The following is a 10916-nucleotide window of genomic DNA, read 5'->3' on the forward strand; positions in this document are numbered from 1 at the left end:
AGATAACATTTGATAATTATTTGTCAAGAAGAAAGGACGTCCATTCCACTGAAAATTTATCTGGTGTTATTTATTTAATTAAATGTAAATGTTGTAATAAAGCTTATATAGGTGAAACTGGCTGGAGATTAAAAACTAGAATTGCTGAACACAAAAGAGATTGGGAAGTTGGGAATTTTAACACAGGTCTGTCGCAACATTCTTGGAATTTCAATCATTACTTTGATTTTGATTTTAAACGTATTAAAATAATAGCTACAGAAAAAAATACTTATCAACGACGTATTATTGAGTCTATTTTTATAAACAAATATCGTAAGATTTAAGTTAATTTACAGACTGAAATTCTAAATATTAATAAAATTTATCAGAGTATTATAAAATAATGTTTTTAATATTAATCATCTCTATATGTATATATGTGCATATGTATGTATGCTATATGTGTGCATATATGCATGCATATGTATGGATGTGTACATATACACATTTTTAAAATTTTTTAAATTTCTTATTTCAAATTTAAACTCAATTATACGCTTCCACATCAGTGGCTTTCAATGGAAACTTGCCTATTACATCATCGTTTATTACGTTTTCTTCATGTACTTCTGAAACTGTCAATTTCTGTTCGTCTGTCCTAACCTACGCTAATTCGTTTTTCTCATATAAATTAAAAAAAATGTAGTTCTAATCGAGTGAAGTCTCGAAAAATTTTTTGAGACTTCTAAATAATGACTAAATTTTAATTAATTTTTTAAAAAAATTGACTGAAACGTTACTTTTTTTGACTGAAAATTGATCTGTTTGACTATTTTAAACTATCATCAACACAGGTAACAATGTATTTAAATCTACGTAATTATCCATGATATTTGTTCAGACTAAAATTACTTATCCTTAATATAATTATTTAGGTTAAGAACCTTTGAAAAAGGTACGCGTGTGTACCGAAACGTCAGGAAGTTTCAAAAGGAGTTTTTCTTTTAAATAAATATCTGAGTTTCGAAGAACATGTTTTTTTGACTCATATTTATTTTTTCGTTTTACGATTGGACCGTAAGACATAAGTAATTTGAAATCTACGATTTGAAATCAATACAATTTTTTATTCAATGAAACAATTTTCAATTGCAAAAGTTGTTCGCAAATTATTTTTTCAGTGACGTATATGTCACTATATTAAATTTTTTATTATTTTATTCCTTTTTTATTATTTTTTAAATAATCTGTCTGTACGAAAATTATTATTATAAATTGTAAGAGACTTTATACACATTTAAATTGTTTTCAACTAAATTAAATTGCAATCCAAGAACAATATTATAAAAAGTATTCAGAATAAGATAGAATTTACTTAAAATTAAGCAGGTTCTATAAATTATTTAGCAGAATCGTTAGCGATAAAATTTTGTTTATAGTAAATTATGCAAAACGTTTTTTTCCTATATAAGACAAAAGAAAATCGAATTTGGACATCTAAGTTAAAAATAATAAAAAACAGATTCTTTTTTTACCCATAAAATTAGTTTTCAACCAACAATGATATAATTAAAATTTTCCTTAAAGACATTAATTTTTAAGAAACAAAAAATCAAGAAAATAGTTGAAACCTCAATAAACAAGATAAGATTTTAACAAAGAAAAATAATTTTCTATCAAAAAGACGAATTTTCAACTAAAAAAATTAATTTTCAATTATAAAAATAATTGTTCACCCTAAAATTGTACATTTAAATTTTTAATAAAATAGCTGAATCCTGAATCAAAAAGATCAAATTTCAAACAAATAATGGAGTTTTGCACTAAAAAAGATAAATTTTTAATTAAAAATATAAATATATAGAGTTAGAAATAGGATTATTCCTTTTTAGTTAAGAGAATTGATATTTAACAACAAACCATTTTTTTTCACAAATTAGTTGAAATTGATGAAAACAGATCAATTTGATAGTACATAGTTGAACTTCCAAACAAACGGATAAATATTCAACCAAAAACATTAATTTTATATAAAAAAAGACGAGGTTTGAAAGAAATAATTTAATTTTCAACACAAAAATATCAATTTTTAATTTGAAATTTAAATGTTTAATCGAAAGTGGGATTGTCAAAGTTTCAGTTTAAGAATTTAATTTTTAACAAAAAAAAAAAAAAAACAAAAGAATGTGCAGCTAAATCGTTTTGTTCCTAATCACAAAGATAAATTTCAAACCTAAATTCTTATCGAAATATCTGGGTTTTCAAACAAATGGTTGAATTTTGAACTAAAAAAGATCAATTTTTACTTTCAAATATCAATTCTCTAGCATAAATGATATAATATAATTTTATCTTACATAAATTAATTCTTCACTAACTATAAAGGAATTTAAAAAAAAATTGAACTCTCAATGAAAAAGAGGAATTTTCAGCCGAGAAGATTAATTTCCTACTTGAAAAAGAACGTTTAAAAAAAAAATTCAATTTTTAACAAAAAAGTTCCATTTTTTTTAAATATCATTTTTCTATCAAAAATGGTATAATCGAATTTTCTCTTGAATAAATTAATTTTTCGCAAAAAAAGGAATTTTTAACAAAATAATAGAATCCTCGAAAAAAAGATGAAATTTCAATTAGGAAGTTTATTTTTCTACCAAGAATGACGAATTTTCAACAAAATTCTGAATTTTTAAATACTGTATGAAAAAAGATGAATTTGTTTCCAAATAGTTCAATTTTTAAAGAAAAATGATCGGTTTTAATTCAAAAGGATTAATCTTCTACCAAAAGAGAAAAATTGAATTATTGAGTAAAAAGGTCAATTTTCAATTCAAAATATCAATTCTCAACAAAAATAGTAGAATCAAAAAAAAAATATATAATATAATAATATATAATATATATATAATTGAATTTTCAATTAAAAAGATTTGTTTTAAACAGAAACAGATGATGCTTCAATTAGGAACTTGATATTCAACGAAAAAATGGGATGGTTCAGTTTTTAGTTAAAAAAATAATGTTCAATTTAATGAAGTGTAATTAAAAGAAAATATCTGAGTTCTCTACCAAAACTGATTGTAATTGAAAATATCAATCAATTTTTAACAAAAAATGGAAAGTTAAATTATCACTTCAATAAATTAATTTTGAAAAAAAAAGAATTGTCCGAAAAATGGTTGAATCCTCAATCAGCAAGAAGAATTTTCAAACAAGAAGAATAATTTTCTACTAAAAAAGACGAATTTCTAACAAAGTATATAAATTTTTAAGCAATTTGTTAGATTTTTAACGAAAAAAGATCACATTTTAATTAAAAAATTTAATTTTATACCAAAAATGTCATAGTTGAATTTTCTGTTTAAAAAATTAATCTTCAGCATATAAAACAGTGTTATGTAAATTATTTGAAAGGACATCGAATCCATTTAACATTAGGTAGGTTCTGCACTTCGAGTCGCTGAATCGATCATGAAGGGAATTATGTTGTTTTTAGATTAAATTTTAAAAGAACTTTTTTTTCGTTGTAAAATAAATTCTATGTTCGAAAGATTAATTTTTAACCAATGAGATTAATGTTTTACAAAAAGACGAATTTTCAATCAATTACTTGATTTTTAAACTATAAGGAAACAGTTTTTTAAAAAATTTTTGTTGAAAATGTACAACAATTTAGATGCATTTTTTTATGTCTTGACTGAAAATTGTTCCTTGGTTAAAAACACATGTCTTTGGATAGAAACTTAAGTTTCTTACTGAACATGAACACAATAAAAATGTATCCCTTTTGGTTGAAAATTCAACTATTTTTTTGAAAACTTGCCTTTTCGGGTTGAAAAGTCAACAATTTTGTAGATATTTTTCTTTTTTCTTTGTTCGTTGTAGAACTTTGCGCTCGATAATATATGAATCTCGCGCTCGGTCTTTGTATATCGCCCAAAGTTGTGCACAGACTTCTTAAAATTAAAGGTTAAAATATCTACAGCTGTAATTTGGTAGTTATGAATTATCTTTTGCTTAAGCTCCTTCATTGAGGACTCAATTATTTTTTTGAAAATTTAATTGTTTTGTTCCAAATTCTTTCTTTCTTTGGCTCAAAATTAATCTTTTTTGTTAAACATTTCATTAATTGTTTTAAGGTTAAACGACCTTTCAAAAATTAACTTTTTTGGTTGAAGATTAATTATTTTAGTTAAAAATTTATCTCTGGTTAAAAATAAAAAAATTTTCTTGAAATGCTGCTTTTGGTTCAATTCAGCTGTTATTGTTTCAAAATAATCATATTTTTTAGTTTTTGGTTGAAAATTTATCTACTTATTTAAAAGTTAAACTATTTTGTTAAAATGTTAGGTGTTTAGATGAAAATGTAACTATTTGGTTGAAAATTCGTTAATCTTTTAAACTGAAAGTTAAACTTTTTCATTTTCAGTGTAAACGGTTTTGTTAAAAATTTTGCTTTTTCATGAAAGAAATAGAATAGTTTAAATTTTCAAAATCTTTTAAAAGTTTCAAGGGACTTCAAAATATTTTAAAGGATTTAAAATATTTTGTGGAATGTTAAATGATTTTAAGGAACTTGTAAATGATTTGTTAGAATTTAAAAGATTTAACTGTAGTTTGTAATGTTTTCAAAGATTTCAATGATTTTAAGGATTTTTTTTAGGATCACAAGGTATTTTAATAAATTTTCCAGAATATTGAATTGACTTAAATTCTTCCAAATTTATTCAGTTCTTTTTAATTTAATGGATCCTTTTTTAAGCTTTTATTAATATGATCATGGGGATCAATTCATAAAATGGTCAAAAGATTTTAAATTTTTCTGGGCATTTTTAAGAGCTTAAAAAATGTCACGGAATTTGAAAATATACGAAAAGATTTGAAATATTTAGGGATTTATATTTTAAAGATTACAATAAATTTTTAATTGATTTCAATAATTTATTAGAATTTTTAGAAATTAAAAATATTTGAAGGTATCGTAAGAAAATCCTTAACTTTTTCAAGGGCTTGAAAAACTTTCGAGGGATTTGAAAAATATCAAAAGAATTGGAAATATTTTAGAAAATTTTAAAAGGTTCACAGATTTTTTTCATTCATTTCAATAGGATTTCCAAGGGCTTTAAAAATGTTCAGAGAGTTTATTATTTTAATGGATTTAAAAAACATTATTCACAAAAAGTGGGGGATTTCGTAGGGTTTTAAATGGTTAAAGAGGTTTTCAGGTATTTTGTACAATTCATTTGGAATTCGCCCTGAATTCTTAATCCTGAATTATTTTAAAGTCACTCAATTCTACGCAATTCAATGGATTTTTAAAAAGTTTTTGTTTAATTCAGCTTGAAGTATTTCAAAATCACCTTAAATTCTTAGGCATTATATCTAACTCTTTTGAATTATCTTGAAGTTTTCTAAACTTATTTCAAACTTAATTCAATGAACTTTTTCATACCTTGTCATTTCCCTTAAAATCCTTTAAATTCACTAAAATTTTACTGAAATCAATGAAATTTTTTCCATTTTTAAAATTATTTCCAATTCATTTGAATTGTTTTGTAGTAATTATTCACTTTTTTCAAAGAAATTAGCAGGGTTTTAAAGATTTGAAGAGAATTGAAATTATTTTTTAGAATTCACTCTGAATTCTTTTAAGCTCATTTCAGATTTTCTGAATTCAATTAAGTTTTTTCATACTTTAATTTGTTTAAAATTTTCTAATTTTAAAATTATGCAATGATAATAAAATTAAGTTTCTTTTTTTAATGTTAGACTGAGAATGGTATATTTTCGAAATTCATAACCTCGACTATTTTGAAATTCACTCCGAATTCAATTTTCGAATTTTTGATCGCAGCGCTTCTCCGGAATAGAGGAACAGTTAAAGAACAACTCATATACATAGAACTCCATGGATACAAAATATGCCTTGATACAACGTTATATCTGCCAAAGCTTCAATTGTATGCGGCGTGTTCAAAAGATTTTGTTATGATTTCCCGAATAAAAGTGCTTCGACTTGAGTTCGACTTGAATTGCCCCTAATCAAGACATGCTGAAGACGAAAAGTTGGACTAGAGCATGTCTCAGTTTCGAGACGAAGCCAGACTTCAATTTATGTCTTGGAGACAAGTATTTATGCCTTGAAGACATAAATTTATCTCTTGAGTCGTATTTTAATGACTCCAACACGTCCGGTTTATATCTTCGAGCGTATACCTGCCCTAACAAAAAGGTTATTTCTAACAGTCATAAAAGCTAATTTTTGTTAATGGTATTTCTAACGGCTTAGGAGATCCTTCTAGAAAGTTACAATTTTTGTTTTTTTGAAAAAAATTTTAAGGGTTATACTCGTTCAGACCCACCGATTCTGAATTTTTAAATTAAAAATAACTAATTTAATAATTACAAATTTTCCATTCATAAATTTTAATCTCATTTATGAGACAAAAAAGGTTCGATAATCTCATCCAAGACAAGGCTCGTCTTGAATCAAGTAAACGTCGTTTTGGCTAAGACAAAGCTTGACTTAAGACAAGTAAACGCCGTTTTACCTGTCGTTGTCATAAAAGTAAGACGAAGGTATATGTCTCGACTCAGTTTTGACACGCAGCCAGACATCGATGCCTTGGAGAAGAACTCAAGACATAACCAAGTTGAACTCAAGTCGAAGCATTTTTACTCGGGTTGTTATTCTTGTACACAATTTTTCAGAACCTCACAGGCTAAACAAATTTGGCGAGTAAAAACGAACCTAGCTAAAAAATTTGGTTTTAAATTCAGGGAATTTGATTGGTTAGGGAAACTGTCAAGTAGAATAAATTTGAAATATCACAATTTTAATTAGAAATTATTTTATTTAGTTCCTAAATTATTCTAGGTTCAAAATGTAACAAGCTTACGATTTTGCTCTTTGAAAATTAATATGGTCAGGGAAAATGAAAAATTGGTCAGTGGGAAATTAGAGAAAATTAAAAATAAAGGTTTGTGGTAACGCTGGGATAATATTATTGTTAGTGATTTGTTTGCCTTTTATTTATATTTATTTCGTTGCAGTGGTTTTCTCCACAATATTACCTTTTTAGTTATAAATTTTATTATTTGTTTGAAAATTCATCATTTTTGTTGAAGACATTCTTTTTGGTTGAAAATTGAATTTTTGTGTTGAAACTTCAACTAGTTAAATAGAAAATGGACTTATTTTTAAATCTCATATTTCAATGCTAAAAGGTGAAGCTAAAATCTTTTTTGGTTGAAAATTCAACTGTTTTTCGCAAATTTGTTTTTTATTTAAAAAATTCATCTATTTGACTAGAAATTGCATCTTTCTTCGATAAAAATGCAACGGTTTGCTTTAAAATTCAAGAATTTTGTTTAAAAGTTTTTTCTTCTTTGTTAAAAATTCAACTATTTTGTTAAAAATTTATATTTTTGGGTAGATAATGCAACTATTCTCATAGAAAATTTCTTTCTCATTTAAAACTCATATTTGTATGCCGAAAAGTGAAACTGATATCTTTTTTGCATAAAAATTTAACTATTTTTTGGATGATTTGTCTTTTTGATTTAGAAATTCATTTATTTTAGTAGAAATGGCACCTTTCTTGGAGAAAAATTCAACTGTTTGAATAGAAATTCAACCATTTTTTTTTTAAAAATTGCCCGTTTTCATTAAAATTTCAACTCTCTCGTTGAAACATCGTACGTTAGGTTTCAAAATTGAAGAATAATTTTCGTGGAAGATTTACTTCTCGTTGAAAACTTATGTCTTTTTCGGATGAAAATTAATTTTTTTTTAAATTTGTATTTTTGGATTAAAAATTTATCCGTTTTTGTAGAAATTTTATCTTTCTTGGATAAAAATGCACTGTTTGAATGAAAGTTAATCTTTTCTCTTTTTGAGGATACAACTTTTTTTTTAAATTTTGTTTAACCACTTTTTTTAGAAATAATTTTTTTAGGCAACATTCATATTTTAGTTGAAACTTCCTATTTTCTGGTTGAAAATTCAATTTTTTATGAAAAAATTATATACGAATATTATTTATTTAAAATAAAATAACATTTTGTATAAATTTTGTGAGTAAATTTCTCTAAACATGTAATTAATAGAGATATTATTGTTCGGTTCATTAATTAAAAGTGAGACTAAATACGAGAGAAATTTGTATGTAAATAACTATGTTTTATAATATACTCAATATATGAAATGTAAAAAAAATTTTATCCTAAAAGATGGGCTTTGATTATACATTTGATACATTGAGTGTACATGTAATATACATACATAACAAGTAATTAGTCTTCACTTCAGTAACATTTTATTGCTATTTATATTCTCAGGACAAATACCACCTTGATCAAAAAGTTTTAGGACTTTATTTTTAAAATAAAAAATACAAGTTTATTCATCATAATCGATATTGTCCCTTTCAAAGTACTCCCCATCGATTGCAACGTACTTATGCCAGCGCTTGATCCAATCCTCGAAACATTTTTTATAATCGGTTTGCGGGGTAGGCATCCAATTCGCCTAAAGTTCATTTCACCAAAATTTCATTTCACCTAAAAAGGTATAGTTTGTGCACAGTGGTAAAATGTGTTCGAAAGATGGTCGTGCGTGTATCAAAAAGCTAGAGAATGATGCCAGAAGTGTCTAATTGGCGGCGTGACCTTGCTAAACCTATTTATTGCGATGTAAAGTTTAAAATTACAAGCAAATGTTTATTGTCAAATTTCTAACTTAAGAGTAGTTGAAGATTAGTTTGTTGATTAATGAAATAAAAGTGAAGTGAACGTTTGAGTTGCATTTCTGAATTGTGAAAAAGTGGAGAAATAAGTATGTGTTTATGTTGAAACACCATGAATATTAATAATTTTATAAGGATTAATGAACATTTTTTTCCTGAAAATATTGCGAAAATAATTTTTCTTACTAATGATAAGTGTTGAGGGTCACGGATGGTAAGGTTATGAGTGTATACTTACAACTTGACAGGTTGCTCATTGTTTTATAGGTAATTTTTCAGAAGAAGAGTGAATAAATAAGAAAAAGGTTGTTTGTAGGCAAATCAAACATATAAATGTTCACTGAAAAGCAATTGAAGAATAAATTGTTTAGTTATGCAAATGAAGCGAAGTGAAGGTTTTAATTGACTGCATTTGACGACTCTGCATCCGTGAATATTGAAGCCATTGTTTGAAAAAATGTGTTCATGCTTAAATGTCATGAATATTATTAATTGTCTGAGAATGAATGTACAGTTTTTTCCTAAAAATATTCGGAAAATAATTTTTCTTAATAATTACAGGTTTTGAGGATGAAAAATGGTAAGATTATGAGTGTACATAAAAGTTGAGCGGGTGATAATTGTTTTGAGATTACAAGTACTGTTATTGTCTTTGACAGTTATGTATGAGTAGGTTGTGGGTTTGAAAAGAAATACTCTTAAACGAACGATACTGACCTAATCACTCTAATTCTGATTCATTGGTAAACAATTGTTTTCGTTGTTGGTTATTTCGTTTTGGGCCTTTCAGCGAAAGGTTTACTTTCAACAAATACAGTTTAGCCTGCCGGCGCCGGTAACGGAAAAATGTTGTCGGTTTCGGCAACGGAGCAATTTTGCCGACGCTGGCAACGGAACAATCTTGTCGGTGCCGGCAACATTGCTCATTGCGGGCTTTTTTACCGCCGGGTGTGAAGTTCCGACAAGCGTGTAGTGATGTATTTTTCATTCACTGTTTACGATAATGGTTATGGAAATTGGAAAAAAAAATTTTTTAATGGTCTAATCTAAAAAAAACTACGTTACTAACGTACTAATACTGGTACGTTTCGATGCGTTCATTATGAACGATGGACATGGAAATACCTGACAACATAATTTCCAATGTTAAAATTTCAAACTTTAGGCGTTTTTGGCGAAGTGTAAACACTATCGGTAGCCGTAACAAGAGTATTTGAAGCACGCGGAAGGGATTGTCTCGCAATTGTAGAGTAAGCCATTGAAACTTAAAACTTATTTTGTTCATCTTTGGTTTTTGATGCTATCAATGGAACGTTGTATGTATATTAGGGTGGTCCAAAAAACGCTTCTTGAGCTACACGGGAAAATTGGTAATTTGGGGTAGCATCCCAAATATTACCGTAAAATCAAACCAAAAAAACATTTTTACGTATTATTGTTACTTTTTAGCAATTTCCCTCGTCGTTTCCATACAAATAATTACTAATGGACAACTTGATTATTTATTATGAATTTTTAAACAATTTCGAATTTTGTTAAACATTTGTTAATCATTAAAAAAAATATATCGAAATTATGTAGTAACTCAACAAAAAGTATCATAGGATAAGAATTTAAAAAAAGTGAACATCTCTGTCTCTTTTTTTCGTAATTTTGAAAATAAATAATGCATAATAATTTAAATAATTATTACAATTATTAAATAATTAAGAAGTACACTTATCTACAAAAAAGTTTTTTCGAGATCGTTAGTACTTCAAGCATTGAAAAAAAATTTAATTTCAATTAGAAAATATGATTATTGTTTTCCATTTTTTGGGAAGAAATAATTATTTAAATAATTTAGATTTTTCTGAACAATTGAAAATTGTTTAAAAAGACATAAATATTAAAATTATCCATGAGTAATAATGTGTATGAGAAAGACGACAGAAATTGCTTGAAAGTAACAGACAAACGTAAAAATTTATTTTTTCGATTTTTGGGTCATATCATGGACGCTGCGGGGATGATGAGGATGAGTTGGAAATGAAAGTTATTAGTAAATGGTTTTATTTCGTAGACAATCCTCTTTAATCTCTGCAAAATTTGGCACGTTTCCATGAAACCCTGGAATATGAGTTCAGGTGTTTGAAAATTACAAATTTTCCCTTGTAGCTCAAGAAGCGTTTTTTGGACCAACCTAAT

The sequence above is a fragment of the Belonocnema kinseyi genome, chromosome 5 (genome assembly GCF_010883055.1).
Source record: "Belonocnema kinseyi isolate 2016_QV_RU_SX_M_011 chromosome 5, B_treatae_v1, whole genome shotgun sequence".
NCBI lineage: Eukaryota > Metazoa > Arthropoda > Insecta > Hymenoptera > Cynipidae > Belonocnema > Belonocnema kinseyi.